Source organism: Papio anubis, chromosome 18 (assembly GCF_008728515.1).
Source record: "Papio anubis isolate 15944 chromosome 18, Panubis1.0, whole genome shotgun sequence".
Taxonomy (NCBI): Eukaryota; Metazoa; Chordata; class Mammalia; order Primates; family Cercopithecidae; genus Papio; species Papio anubis.
The window spans coordinates 9,398,278-9,413,799 of NC_044993.1; the positions used below are offsets into that span (position 1 = coordinate 9,398,278).

General features: G+C 46.2%; 1 long non-coding RNA gene across 1 annotated transcript; it reads left to right on the forward strand.

Moving 5' to 3' along the window:
- The first annotated feature begins 1,738 nt into the window (after nt 1-1,738).
- LOC103880571 lies at nt 1,739-5,760 on the forward strand. Its single transcript, XR_641680.4, has 3 exons — nt 1,739-2,423; nt 2,786-2,883; nt 3,279-5,760. It is a non-coding gene; the product is annotated as an uncharacterized LOC103880571 (long non-coding RNA).
- The last annotated feature ends 9,762 nt before the right edge of the window (nt 5,761-15,522 follow it).

The following is a 15,522-nucleotide window of genomic DNA, read 5'->3' on the forward strand; positions in this document are numbered from 1 at the left end:
AACCAGGATAATCTCGCTATCTTAAGGTCCTTAGCTTAATCACATCTCAAAAGCCCCTGTTGCCATGTGAAGTCACCCAGTCACAGGTCTTGGCGATTTGGGTAGTGGGCACCTTTGGGGCCTATTATTCTGCTGATCCCGGGAAATGAGCCATGATGGAGGCTTGGATGGTGCCAGTGGGACTGGAGAGTGGTAAGTACATTGGGGATTTATTTTGAGGCAGAACCACAAAGACTTGCTGATGGAGGATGTGGGGCTGTGAGGGAAAGACCAGAATCAAGAGGGTGCCCTTTACTGAGATGGGGAGAGAGGGCAGGCTTGAGTGGGGAAGAGAGGCCGATCAAGGGGTTTTGTGGCCATGATTATTTCGAGTTGCCCACTGGAGAGTTGAGGGGACATGTCCAGCAGGCAGCTGGGTGAATGAGCCTGGAGTCAAGGACAGAAGCTGGGCTAGTCATGTGAGTGTGGGGGTCTCCAGATCCAGAGGTGAGATGTAGCCACAGGACAGGATGAGAGCATCCATGATGTCAGGAAGAGCAGAAGGTCATGGGCTTTTAAAGATGGAACCAAAGAGGAGAAGCCAGCAAAAGCATACACTACTCCTAAAACAGAGATCTGACCTCATCACCCAAGGCCTAGACACTTCTCTCCTCTTAGCAATTAGTTTCAACATCAGCACTTGGGAATAGAGAGGGTTCTCACCATGAGTGGGTACTCACTCTATGCTAAAAATAGTGCTAAATTCCTTACATACATTATTACATTTCAGACCCCCTTTCTTCTCTTCCTCTTTCCCTATTTTGGGGGAAGGGTGGGAATGATGGAATTAGGTTGAGTGTGGAGGGTGGGAGAGGTGGGGGTGGGGTTGAGTGTGGAGGGAGAGGTGGGGTGGGGTTGAATGGGGAGAGTGGGAGTGGTGAGGATGGTGTTGAGTGTGGAGGGTGGGAGGGGTGGGGTTGAGTGGGGAGGATGGAGTGGTGGGGATGGGGTTGAGTGGGGAGGATGGAGTGGTGGGGGTGAGATTGAGTGTGGGAAGGGTGGGAGTGGTGGGGTGGGGTTGAATGTGGAGGATGGAGTGGTGGGGTGGTGTTGAGTGGGGAGGGTGGAATGGTGAGGGTGGGCTTGAGTGGGGAGAGCGGGAAACCACTTAGACTTTGTTGTTTTTTCCAGCCAAGGTAGGAACTTTGGCTTTTTATTGAGATCAAAGGGAATGCATGAGGGGCGTGGACAAGGGCTGGCGGGCTGCAGGTGGAAAGTGCATGCAGTGGGAAAGTGCAGCCGCCGGGTCCAGGGTGCATTTTAGAGAGGACAGGCTGGAGGTCATAGTGTGGTGCAGAAGAAAGCTCAGGAACTGGAATCATGGTGTTAGTGGTTTAGAAAAGTGGTCCGATGCCAGAGGCTAAGTCACTTGGCTTGGTTCACACACCAGCAAGTTCAAACCCAGTTCAGTTGTGTTGCAAAGCCAATATGCTAAGTCACCATAATTTAACAACAGGTTTCCCCTCAAGGTGTCATGACATTTTTGTTTTGGGTCTCAACCAACCAGCATTTGTCAAAGAGAGATGGAGAGAGAGAGAAGGAAAAGAAGGAAGGAAGGAAGGAAAGAAGGAAGGAAGGAAGGAAATAAGGAAGGAAGGAAGGAAATAAGGAAGGAAGGAAGGGAGGGAGGGAGGGAGGAAAGAAGGAAGGAAAGAAAAATAGAATAGAATAAAATCACAGTTTATTGCACGGAGTGAAGGGAAGGGCTGCTGCGTGCATATGTGTTTCTGTGCTGTATGCTTATCTGCAGATGCATGTACCAGGCTGTGATATGAAACCTATTTTTATGACTGGTTGTGGCTCCTCTGAGCTGCTATTGGGTTTGCCCTCCACCCCCTCTCACGCTGACTCTGGGCCCTTCAAAATGAGTCATAGAGAGTCATTACCACTACCCCCGCCTCCAACCCAGATTCTGCTGTATACCTCATGGTTTCTGATAATACAGCATTGTGAAGTCGGGGGAAGGCTGGCAGAGGGGCCCAGTCCAATCTGTGACCTGAGCTACCATGGCAGGGTCCAGGGCCAGAGGAAGGTGGTGTGAATCCCCAGTAATGCAGGTCCTTTCCAGGCCAGGCCCCTGGTCCCCAGGAGTGCGGGGCTGCCCGAGGTCTACTGCTGCCTTATCCAGAGCTGCCGCTCCCAGCGATGACTCAGAGTCCCTGTGGCCCCAGCATCATCCCTCCATCCCTGGCTGTGAGGCAGGAGCAAAGTTGCAGACCTGAGAGGCCTTTAATTTGTTTGATGTAAGACTTTGCCGCCAAAGTGCTTTGCCTATGAGGTCTGGCTTGGCCTGGCCTCTGAGAAAGAACAAACACAGTCCTCACTGGAAGGAACCTGGAGAACGGGAGAGGAGAGGCTGCTGCTGTCTGCCCTCCCAGCAGCAGGTATAAAGACAATGGGCTTCTAAGTGCCCTAGAGTCCCAGCTGTGTAATTTAAGGCGAGTTCATCTCTCAGAGCCTCAGTGTTCTCATTTGCCAGCACCTGTCTTTCTCCTTCATAGCCACTGTCACTCTTGCAATGATATCAATGCTTACATTTCAGATAGATTCCCAGCCAGGCTGAAAGGAACGTCAAGACCCTCCCTTTCTTATCACATATGTATCAACTCCCTTCTACCTTGCCTCCCTCCACTTGGAGCCAGTTCTAACTGGTGAAATGTAGCCAGAGGTTCCTGGAAAGGCTTTCCTTCTCAAGTAAAGCCTGGCTCAGAGAAAACCACTGGTCTCTTTCCTTTTCTTCCTCTAGACATGAACATGGAGCAGGAAGGAGCATGGAGAAGACAAGAACAAGACTCTCAGAAGGAAGTGGTGTGGCTGGAGCCATAAGAACTGGTCGTGGAGGAGGTGAGGAGTGTGGGAGAGGTGGGGGTGTGGTTGAGTGGGGAGGGTGGGAGTGGTGGGGTGTGGTTGAACGGGGAGGGTAGGAGAGGTGGGGGTGTGGTTGAATGGGGAGTGTGGGAGAGGTGGGGGTGTGGTTGAGTGGGCAGGGTGGGAGAGGTGGGGATGTGGTTGAGTGGGGAGGGTGGGAGAGGTGGGGATGTGGTTGAGTGGGGAGGGTGGGAGTGGTGGGGTGTGGCCTGGAGATACAGCAGCCACTTTTGGACCATGAGGATATTTGAAAGACATGAAGAACAGAATGATAGAAGCACATTTGTGACATTGTGACATACAGCAGACTTTATGCCCACCTTTTGATTTCTTACCTATTTAAACACTGAAATCTGGTCTTTTACTTGTAGGCAAATACAATTTCTGACTTACATAATGACGTACTCACAAGAAGCCTCTCCTTGAATGTAATAATTCAGCAAACAGTTATGGAGTCCTTACAATGTGCTAGTGGAACTTTGAAGATGAATCCAAATTTGGATCCCGGCCTGAAAAGGCTCAAAGTCTAATATGGGAAGTAAGAAATGTAGAATCCATATAACGACGGGGTCTCCCCGCCCCTTAAGATCTAGTTATGAGTAGCTGCAATTTCTGTGAATTCCAAGGTGGTTTTACCACCTCAAGTTCACATTTAGATCTGACTTCTGGCTTCTTTTAGGAAGTTCCCATCTCTAAATCTCATCTCTGTTCCTTTATTTCTGCCAGCCTGAATCCAAATGTGAAACTTATCTTCTTTTCTTAACCAATCAACCACCTCCTGCCAAAACAACAACAAGAACAACAACACAAAAAACAAAAACAAAACAAAACAAAACTCGGCATACACAAGACCTTTGTTTCTACAGCAGACTTGGCTAAAGGTTTGGGCATGCACACCCCCAAAATTAAAAAATGGAAAATTGAACACTTCTGTCCTTCAAAGTTATTTGGTCTCTCCTACAGGGTCTTGCCCTTATCTCCGTTCTCCCCGCACTCCCACCACCTCACTTACTCCCATGGCATGCTACATCCTTGAATAAATATGCCCAAGGCAAATGTGGTAATGAAGATTGATTGAGAATTCTGAAGGTAGACGTCCCAGACGCCAATCACACAATTTCTCTGTGGCTCACTTTTCTTATCTGTGAAAAGGGAGCTAATTACCACCAACCCCAACCCCAACAAACCCACCTCACAGAATGGGGCGAGGATTCAGTGGGCAGTCCCTGGCATAGGGGCCACAGGTTCTATGACACTGAGTATCATTCATATGCTAGTTCTGTATTCTGTGTCCCCTATTGCCCCAAGACAAGTTCATTTAAAACAAAAAAAGCTTCTATCTCAGGTAGAAAACCCATCAATCATCACTGGGTATTGTCTTCCAGTGATTCTGAGCAGAAACAACAGGGAACGTATGTCTTCATGTGACTCAGCGAGCAAAGAGATGGAGTCTTTTCCAAGAAGAAAGTGGGAGGTTTGGGACCACTGACATATTTGCCCCACTGATTCCATTCCCCTAGACCAACACATGTTCATCAAATTGAATCACTCTTATGGGGAATTCAACGAAACTCTGGTGCCCATTGCATTAGTTTTTGATGATGGAATGCTCTTTCCTTGTGACCTTGAACTTGAGGGGTCTGGCTACCCCTCTGAAATGTCTTTTTTGAGATAAAATCATATGACATAAAATTCACCCTATTAATGTGTACAATTCAGTGGTTTTTAGTATATTTACAATGTCGTGCCACCATCACCACAATCTAATTCCCAAACATTTTTATCTCCTTAAAAAGCAGCCAGCCTCCATTCCCCCATGTGCAGCCCAGGGCAATCCCTAATTTATGTTCTGTCTCTGTGGCCTCTCAGAGACTTCTGGCACCAATCTCTCCAGTCTATGAGCTGTGAACTCCCTTTTTAGCAGATCTGACCCTGACACCTGCCATCTTACCTTTGCTTCTGGACACCCAGATTGAATCTTCCCTAAAAACCAACTTTGCATTGTTTGCCCAACATTTGAACCTCCTTCCTACATTTGCATAACTGCTCAGTGTATGACTCATTGTAGGAGGAGTCAGTGGCCATCTTTCTCTATTAAGGCTCCAAAAGATAGATTCATGCTTTCCCAGACTTCCTTGCAACGAGTCCTCAGATGGGTGTGCTAGGCTGAAGCTCAGCCAATGACCATGAATCTGGAGCCAGTGGCCCGAAAAGTCAGGGGCAGTGAAGAATCTTTACTGGTAGTGTGGTGGTAGCAGTAGCAATGTCAAAGGCCTACCGGCAGCAGGGCTGTGGGCCCATGGCAGTAGGATCATGCTCAGTGGCACTAATGTCCGCACTGGGCTGGCTGTTTCTGATTTTGGTCATCTCCTAGACTCCCTTGCTCCTGGCCACTGTTTAAGCTGGTCCTCCAGCCTTCTTGGCTGTTGAGTGAGCTAGATCCTATCTTTAAAATAGATTTCCTTTCAATTAAAATCATCCAGAGGTGGTTTCCACGCCTGCAGTCAAGGACCCCATCTGGAAGAAGTATTTTATAAGTAGAGTCTTAACCAGAATGGGCCATAGGGTTTTGCCCCAGAATACCGCAATTGAGAGGGCACCATATTCTGAAGCTTGAACTTCCTTCCCCATGCTCTTCCTTATTCCTGTTGCAGTGCTGAGCTGGCCTCTTCTTCTGGGAGCAGTGCCTTAGCAGCAGGTGGACAAAGACAGAGATGGAGACTTAAGATCAAAGGCACTGAGTGTCTGACCAGGGGTCCTTCCGTGAGGGAGGAGAGCAAGCCCCTCCTCTGTTTCTCTGAATTTCCTTATTTAGAAACTGAATTTCTGGGCCAGGTGTGGTGGCTCACACCTGTAACCCTAGCACTTTGGGAAGCTGAGGTGGGTGGATCACCTGAGGTCAGGTGTTTGAGACCAGCCTGGCCAACATGGCAAAACCTCGTCTTTACTAAAAATACAAAAAGCAGCCAGGCATGGTGGTGTGCGTCTGTAATCCCAGCTACTCAGGAGGCTGAGGCAGGAGAATCACTTGAACTTGGGAGGCAGAGCTTGCATTGAGCTGAGGAGCTGAGATCGTGCCATTTCACTGCAGTCTGGGCAACAAGAACAAAACTCCATCAAAAAAGAAAGAAAGAAAGAAAGAGAGAGAGAGAGAGACAGAAAGAAAGAAAGAAAGAAAGAAAGAAAGAAAGAAAGAAAGAAAGAAAGAAAGAAAGAAAAGGAAAGAGAGAGAGAGAAAGGAGGGAGGGAGGGAAGGAAGGAAGGAAGGAAGGAAGGAAGGAAGGAAGGAAGGAGAAAGAAAGAAAGAAATTGAGTTTCTGGCTGCTTGTCATGGTTTGAATCATGTCCCCACAAAACACCTGCTGAAGTCACAGCCCCCGCCCAGTATCTGAGAATGTGATCTTCTTTGGAAATAGGGTTGGTGCAGATGTAATTAGTTAGGATGAGGTCACACTGGAGTAGGGTGGGCCCTTAATCCAGGAGGGCTGGTGTCCTAATAAGAAGGAGGATGACACAAAGACAGACACACAGGGAGAATGCCATGTGACCATAAGAGCAGAGGTTGGAGTGGTGCCGCTACAAGCCTGAGATTGCCGGTCACCACCAGATCTAGAAAGATACAAGGAGGGATTTTAGCCTCAGGAACTATGAGGAGCATTTATGTTGTTTTAAGCCACTCAGTTTGAGGTAAAACTAAAGGAAACTAAAACATCTTTTGAATCCCAATTCCTGGCCATACCTCTGCTTAACAGGACAGCCTTGGAAGCAGACAGAATGGGGTTTGAGTCTCAGCTCTGTTATTACCTGCCGCAGGGGTTTGGAGGTAAGCTGTTTACCTCCTTGGCATCTCCATTTCCTCATCTGCAAATCAAAGATGAACATAGCTCCTTCAAAGACTGTTAAACATTTAGAGGAGCGCACGGCACATAAATGGCAACTATTAATATGAAAGAACTGCTTCCTGTCAGTATCTGGCCCCAGTGGTCGCTTCCTGTTGAGGGAAACAAGTCTAAAGCCTGCTCTTAGAATACGGATCGGTGCCGTGGATTATTCAGATACAATGAATTTTCTTTTTTTAAGAAAAGAGATAATTCTGTGTTTGCTATATTTTTCCTTCCTGTTTTTTAACATCTTTCTGCACTTTTGGTTTATGGTGCAGGAAGCCCTCTTTACCAGGAAAAGTGGGTGCTAACTCCTTCACATGGGGTGCTAACTCCTTCACATGGGGTGCCTACTGTTGCCCAAGGACAGAGCCTCCAGCCAGCCAGGGTAGAATGGAGAGGGTGCAGGTGCTGCCCAGGCCAGTAATCTAGCTGCCGATCTGGGGATAGTCAAAGCAACCGGTGGCTTTAATATCCGCTCTTCACAGCTTCATCTCCACTCGAGATGGCTGTGCTGATTGTAATGCAATAAAGCTGGAGTTTTGCGGGGAGAATGCTGTCCCTGGTTATTTCATTTAGAAGCCATCGTAATACTCTTCCGGGAGAGATAAGAATGATTTAAGTAATTCAGGACTCCAGGAGTCCAGGACATTTATGGTTCCTTCTAACCCTGGGGAATTTTATGATTTGAGGCCTATGGCCACAGAGCAAAGCCAGCCTGCTGTTGATATGGGGAACAGATTTAACAGGTGTGAGCGCCTGTCGGTGCCAGGTGATTTATATACAACTGTCCACGTTTACCTCGCAACAACCTTTAGGGAACATCAGGCCAGGTTCCCTAGAAGTGGACCCTGTATAAAGATTCCTGTGGCCAGACACGGTGGCTCATGCCTGTAATCCCAGCACTTTGGGAGGCCGAGGCAGGCGGATCACCTGAAGTCAGGAGTTGGAGACCAGCCTGGCCAACATGGTGAAACCCTGTCTCTACTAAAAATACAAAAAGTAGCCAGGCATGGTGGTGGGCGTCTGTAATCCTAGCTATTTGGGAGGCTGAGACAGGAGAATTGCTTGAACCTAGGAGGCGGAGGTTGCAGTAAGCCGAGATCACGCCGCTGCATTCCAGCCCGGGCAACAGAGACAGACGCTGTCTCAAAAAAACAAAAAACAAAACAAAACAAAACAATCCTGTGCACGTGACTTATTAAGGAGGAACTCCCAGCGGAAACTGGCAGAGGAGATGGGGAGAGGGGTGAAAAGAGAAAGAAGCCCAGGATGAGTGTGATTTCAGGCCGAGACCTGTGCAGGGGAGCTTGAGTTTGCTCCTGCAGGGGAACCCTGGAGCATACCGTGCACCTGTCCTGGATGCCAGAAAGCTGGACTTCCATACCCCTGCTCCCACCAGTCACTGGCTCTGTGCCTTGAGGCTCAGCACAAATAAACTCCCAGGCACCTGTGGTTCCCATCTGTGCCTATAAAAGGCTTTAGTAACCCAAGGGCAGCAGACGAACATGGAGCAGGAATAAACAGAATACAAGGACATCTGGGTGGAAGTCACCAGTGCCTGCACATGGAACTGTGAAGATCACCATTTTTCAGATTAAGAAACTGAGGCTTACAGTGTGAAATAACACTCTCTGGAAAGGTGAGTGACCAGGTCTGGATTTGAACCTATAATTCCAGAGTGTTTGTTCTTTCCACTGAGATTGCTAGATTGCTGGTGTCTGGGGTCCGGTGGCTGAAAGCATTGACTTCTCTTATTTCTTTTTTCTGTTAAAAATATTTATGTTACAGTTTTCATGCCTAAAAAAGCAACAAATAGCAATGAGAACAAGTGATTTACTGCTCATACATAATGTGGACAAATCTTACTAGAGCTCTGATGATTGAAAGAAGCCTGACACAAAAGAGTGAGATTCTCTTTATACAAAGTCACACACACACAGAGAAAAAATTCATCTCTTGTGATAAAAGTCAGTCTCTTGGTGACTCTTGCGGTGAGCATTAGGGACCGAAAGGGAGCCCCAAATGTATCTCTTGGGAGCTGGTCATGTTTAGGGTATTTTTTGAGTGTTGGGTACACGAATAGATTCAGTTTGTTAAAATTACTCAAGCTATGAATTTAAGGGATGTGTGCTTTCCATATGCAGGTCTTGCCTCAAAACAAGCATAAATTGAAGAAAAAAGTGAAAAAGTAGAAAGGGAGAAAATAAAATTGGGTATAATCCCACTCACTCAGAAATCACTGTGATTAGCCAGGCATGATGGTGGCTGCCTGTAATCCCAGCTACTTGGGAGGCTGGGGCGGGAGAATGGCTTGAACCTGGGAGGTGGAGGTTGCAGTGAGCCGAGATTGTGCCATTAAACTCACTTCAGCCTGAGTGACAGAGCGAGACTCTGCCCACCCATCCCCCCAACCCACAAAAACAGAGAGAAATCACTATGATTAATGTTGTCTTGATGTATATCTTGTAAAATGTTCCCACATGTGCACACACGCGCACACACGCGCACACACATCCGCAAACATATGTGATGGAGTTTCTGGCTGTGTTGGGGGTGATTATCCTAACCTGGAGGGTGGACCATCTTGTCTTCCGTACTAACAGGAATAGGAAGTAAACCAGGGTCAGTGGTCTTGGAAGAGCTGGGAAGGGATAGGTCCGAGAGACCCCAGATGTCCCAAGTATCTGCAAGGTGGAGCTTCCAGTGTTGAGTGCTTTCATTTAAAACATGTGTCCCTATTTGCATCCCCACCACTGCCGGTGTGGATTGTGGCCACATTCACAATTCATTTACTGTTTTATTCAACAGACATTCGCTGAGCACAGACGAAGTGCAGATACTGAACAATGCACAGGATCTGGGGAGACGCATAATGAGACATAAGACTTAGTTTCTGACCTCAAGAGGCTTTGAGTCAAAGAGCGTGGCTCTGAGCAAGTATTGCCCTCACAGAAACCTCATTTTCCTTATCAGAAAAATGGGATTAATAAGGCCTGCCAGGCTAGGTAATTTTGAAATCAAATGAGGTGACATTCATGAATAACTAGAACAAAGCATGGACTCCATTACTCTACACCGCAGTGCACACATGCTGTAGGAACCTGGTTTGAGCCCAGGTTGTGTTCACACTGGGATCCAGGCACATCTAGCTGATGGATAAGCTGGCTCTATCAGAAATATGTTCGCATGGATGTTCAAGAAAGAACTCACCCTAAGTGAAGAGGAAGTCAAGACAAGCAGGCTTAACCCAGTAAGGCCAACTTTTCTGAGTGGAAGAACCATTCTGATTAGAGAATGAGATTTACACCTCATTAGGTAAAGGTTCTAGAATGTGAAAACTCGAAAAAGTAGAGTTCCCAAGGTGCCTAAGTAGGACTCCCTTCATCTAATTTCATCATCTAATTTCAGATGGACCTTGTAGGTGGCAATCATGCATGGGAGGACATGGTAGTGGCAGGTGAGTGGGGTCGTACTCTCTAGCTCAGTGGTTCCTGTAGGAAGTGTCTGTGATGCTCAGAACTCAGTAGTTCTGGGAGGAATGGCATTGTCCTGTGGACATGTGAGTGCCAAGAGAAGAGGGTTGGAGGAGGTGAAGGGGAAAGTCATGGAGATGCCACATGGAAAATGGCTGGACTGGCTCACTGGCAGCCTGAGGCTCCCCTGAGAACTCACAAATGCTTGGGGCGTCAAACCTGGCTGGGGAATCAGGATTCCCTACTTTGGGTGGATTTTACAGGAGTCTGCTGCTTTCTCTTTCTTTTTGTCAGGATGGGGGCATACCTTGACTTATATACAATAGTCCTTTTCTTCTCTCGGGGTTCCTGACTCTGGCTGTGGTGGCCTGGACTTGGCAGTGGAGGGACATTCATTCAGAGAAGAGGGATGGAGCCGCTGTGTTCACCCACATTCCGAATTATAGCCCCTTTCCTCCAGGGCATTTGCTGGGGGTGGGGGTGGGGGTGGGGGTGGGGGTGGGCGGGATAAAGTTCCTTGACTTGGAGTAGTGCTTCTCAAACTTTAATGGGAACGAGAAACTCCTGGGGATCTGGTTAAATGCAGATTCTGACTCAGTAGGTCTGGGGTAGGGGCTAGGATTCTGCATTTCTGACAAGCTCCCAGGTGGTGCTGGTGCTGCTGGTCCCTGACCACACTTGGAAAAGAAAGACACATGAAGTGGTAATCAGAATCCTGGGAATCTGGATTTTTAAGTACCAGGATTTTTAAGTATCATAACTTGCTATTATGATCAGGCAAGTGTAGAAAACCCTGGAATAGATCATCTTGAACAATAAATTAAGCTGAGATTTGAAAGGGTATTTTTAATTCAAGTTTTTATGAAGTATCTACCTGGTGCTGGTTAGATCTGGGAGGGGCTTGGAACACTGTCCAGGTATATTGAGACTATTCAGTAAATAAAATTTGTGAGTTTTGGTGGGAGAAAATGCAGGGAGAAGAGAGATCCTTGTTTGTAAGTGACTTGCAGATGTGAAGAGAGATGGAAACCCACGTACCTAACTGATTTTGCAGGAGGTGGCCGTGGTGGTAATTTCAGACAGCTCCAAAGAAAGAATGAAGTCGTCAGACTTGACTAGGGGAGTAAAGCTGGAAGGATCTAGGGTGGCCTGACAGTATCAAAACTTTCAAAAGGCCATCCCAGTTCTGGCTTAAACCATTGCAAGTGCAGAATTTGTATTGCTTCGTTCAGTGGTTTCCTAAGTCTGCTTGTATAGCCCTCGGGTTCCATGAGAATCTGGTGAGGATCACTGTGTGTTAAGTGTGGAGTGGCCAAGGGCAGGATGAGAGAATGGCATGGAAAAGGAGCCCCATCCTGCTTCATGGAGAGTAGCTTTGCTAGCCTTTGATCAAGGTTCTGTGTGAGCAAAGGCTACTATTTCCTAAAGCAAGATTTGAAAAACCACTTGCCTAGAGTGTACCCTCCTTTGGGGTTCCTTCTGTCCAGACAGTGCTTTCTCTCTTCTTTCCATGATAACCTCCTGTTATGCCTTTATAGTCCAGCTCAGGTGTGTCTGTCCTAATTCAACTGTCTGTAAACACCATGCACACCAGTAGTCCTTTTTCTGCATTTCCACTGTCCCTCACCCATACTTCATGTGCTGCTATTAACTTATTGTATTGAACATGTACATCTCTGCATGCCTATTTCCATTATTACAGTAGGAGCTCCTTTAGGCAGACATGACCTCACCCATCTCTGTTCATGGGCATAAAGTGTGCCTGGCTTAAAGTGATTATGGTTAAATGCTTGCAGAATGGGATGCCACCTGGTTAATGGTTCCCTGATTAAGAAGCACACCTTCTTTCCATTAGAGCCTTAGATGGAGCCAGTGTTTTTATTAATCCAAGATTTCATAAATGGTTAATAATCTCTCTTTGCCTCTTCTGGAAATTGCTAGGTTTGGCAAGAACAAGTAAACACGTCCGATAATATCCCCTTTCCTGTCCTCCTGCCCTCACTGATGGTGTTGTGTTTTAAATTTTTTTCTTGGAGAGACTAGACATTTGCTTACCTCCACTTCCCCTGAGATATGATCAAATACCCAACGCAAAGGTTCAGAGTTGGTGAACAACTAAAAGCTCATATTGAATAAAAGATCTGGCTGCTGACACCATTTGGGACATTGCAGTCTGATGATTCTTTCCCCAGAGATGTGGGACTTGCTGATACAGGCCTCCCATTTATGCTCCACAAAGGGTACAGCTGAGACAGCTGGAGCCTATTCTGAGAAGCTCGGCCTTCTGCTCTCCTGACATTGATCAGGAGGCTCCAGATATTTCCTTGAGGCTATTCAAGAAGCAGAAAGTTGTGCAGGAGCAGGTACACAAGGAGACCTGTGAGAGTCAGTGACCTGCCTTGATTCATTTTGCAATGTGAATTGAGAACTTCACGTTTTCAATCTGCTAATTAATTGGTCAGGATCCTGTCTTGAGTATTTTCAGGGGATTTAGCTAACTCTGTCTACTTCAAAGGCACTCCTTACCTTGGTGGACCTTTTTGCAACCAATCTTGTGATCCAGGGAGCAGTGTTTCTAAGGTAGGAAAATAGGATGTGGATAAACATCAATCGTTTAACCCTCAGACACTGGGCACCTGCCATGTGCTAGATTTTTCTGCCAGGTACTGGGGTAAGAATAAGGCAATGAAGAAGCTTAATGGTCTTTCAAAAGCATGACCAATTCAACTTCTCTTGATTGTTGAGTCAATGTAGTCAGTCAATGCAGACCAGAAAATCAGTCTGATGGATTGAATTGGCCAACCAGTCTAGACAAAATAGAAAAGCTGGGTGTATGTGTAGGCAGTATGGAGACAGGGGAAGAAGGAATGGTTCAAACTGGTTATAAGTATAGAGAGTGGGAGGAGGATAAAGCATATAACAAACTAGTTTTATGTGTAGACATAATGGGATAAAGTGTAGGCTTGGTGAACACACAAAACAGTAGATGTAGTCTTGATGGGAAAGTTAATCCTTTTGGCAATTCCAGATATGAGGATATTCCATGAATGGAATGGTGATGTGAAATCCTGTTGATTCAGATGGATGGTTGATTGCTGGAGATCTGAGAGGCTTTGATGAAAATATTAGGAGTAACTTATCTATCAGGTGAACCTCATCAGATATTGTTAATTGTCAAAATTATGATACTGATTGTATTTATAGTGATAACATAACTGCCATGATGGTCATCTCTCAGCACTTATTGGTTCTCCAGATAGTATTGATGATGGTGATGATGATAATAGCAATAATTGTTGAACATCTACAAAATGTCAGATGCTTTCTACAATTTTTTTTAGTCTCCTAACAATCTACAATGCAAGATTTACTGCCAGTATTTTACAGGTAAGGATTCTGAGATCAGAGATGTTAATTTCCTTGCCAAATATCTGGTGAATACACGATGCAAGGGACTGGCTACCAGTGTGTGCTGGAATCAAGTGTTGGGGTTTGGGTGCCTCTTTTGACATTTAAGAACTTGATTGACCTTGGGCAATCTGTGAAACTTCTCAGTGCCTTAGTGTTCTTATCTGTAAAATGAGAATGTTGTGAGGATTTAATGTGCCTGTCACATAGTAAATGATCAACAAATGTTAGCTGTTGCTGCCTATGTTCTTCTTGTTACTTTTATTATTGATGGCCAGGCTGTGAGCCAAAGACAGACCTGTCTGGCTACAAAGCAGTATCCTTTCTTCTGTACCTCACTGCCTTCTGGCAAAAAGGGTGAGTAGGAAGTCAGGTTATTCTATACTGTACTTTATCCCTTTTTTCTAGCATGTGTAGCTCCACCGCTCCAGACGCTCTCGGACACCTGGAGTGCTGCTTCGGAAATGCATCTGCCCAGAGTTCAGGTGGCCCATTCTTTTTCTAGCCAATGACAGAGGCAGAGGCCAGTCACCAGGTGGAAATAAAGTCCCTGCTTCCCAGTGAGAGTGACACCTCAGTGTCTCTCTGTCCCCCAGAGCTCCACCTCCTGACAGGCCCATCAGTGCCCTGTCTTCCTGGCTGGCCATATTGGAAGTGAGGGAGGGAGTGACCATGACCCCATTGCTCAGGGCCTCTGATTAGTGCTCACTTTCTGAGCTGGCTCCACTTCCTCCACTGTGTCTGATTAAAACAGCCAGGGGCGACCCAAATATAGCCCAAAATTGTTGGTTAAAATCTTTTTGGTTTCAGGCAACAGAAACCTACTCTGGCGGTGTATACAAAATAGAGAACTTATTGTAAGACCTCAGGGCTGCCACATAGAATCCAAGTGCCAAAATGCAGCTGAGGACCCAGAAAACTGCAGCGAGCCCCTGGAATGAACACTGTACCTCTCGTTCCATGTCACGATGCACAACTGCAGCATTCTTTTCTTCTTAGAACTGGCTTTCTCTGCTGCTCCCGTGTGGAACACATGGCTACCCCCAACACCTGTGTTTTCATGCATCGGTTGAACCACATGGAAATTTTCCTCTGACTGTCTTCCATATCTAAATACTAAGGAAACATCTCTGATTGGCCTCACCTGGACCACGTCTTTACCACGGACCAACCAGATGAAATTGCATTTGGATATTAAACATCAACAGGAATTCTAGTTGGGAATGTGGAAATGCTAACCAAATGACAAGGAAAGGGATTTACACAAAATTGTTCACCACAGGATCACCATTCTATAAACCTATTAATATTTACAATTAAAGATGAGAGGAGGCCACAGTGAGATGCATTAAATGGCTTGTATTGTGGTAAACTTTTATTTTGCTGCCATTGCTGTTATTAATAACAGTAATTGGCATCTATGCTGTCCTGTATAGTTCAGAATTCAAGGCCGCTGTGGGTGGACATTCTTCACATTTGTAGACAGGAAAACTGAGGTTCAAAGTTGTTGACCCTGCTAATAAGTCATAGAGTCAGATCTCAGATCTCATGTTCTCTCAACTGTATCGTATTGTTTCTCAAGTTGTAAAGTTGACCAAAGAGAGAGGATTTTAAAATTAATTCTGCATGTGGTGGGAGTGTTCCAGGCTGGTGAAATCTATAGAGGGAGCCCCGAAAGCATATGTGCTGAAGGGAAATACAGAATGGAGGTTCCCTGGGGTAAGAAGCCAGGAGGAAGTAAGAAGATTCAGTGTTATCTTCTATGGGTTCAAGGAATGGCTGGGTGCATGGCTAACCCTCTATGTCAAATCTTGCATAAGAAATGTACCAGAAAAGATTTATGAACCTTA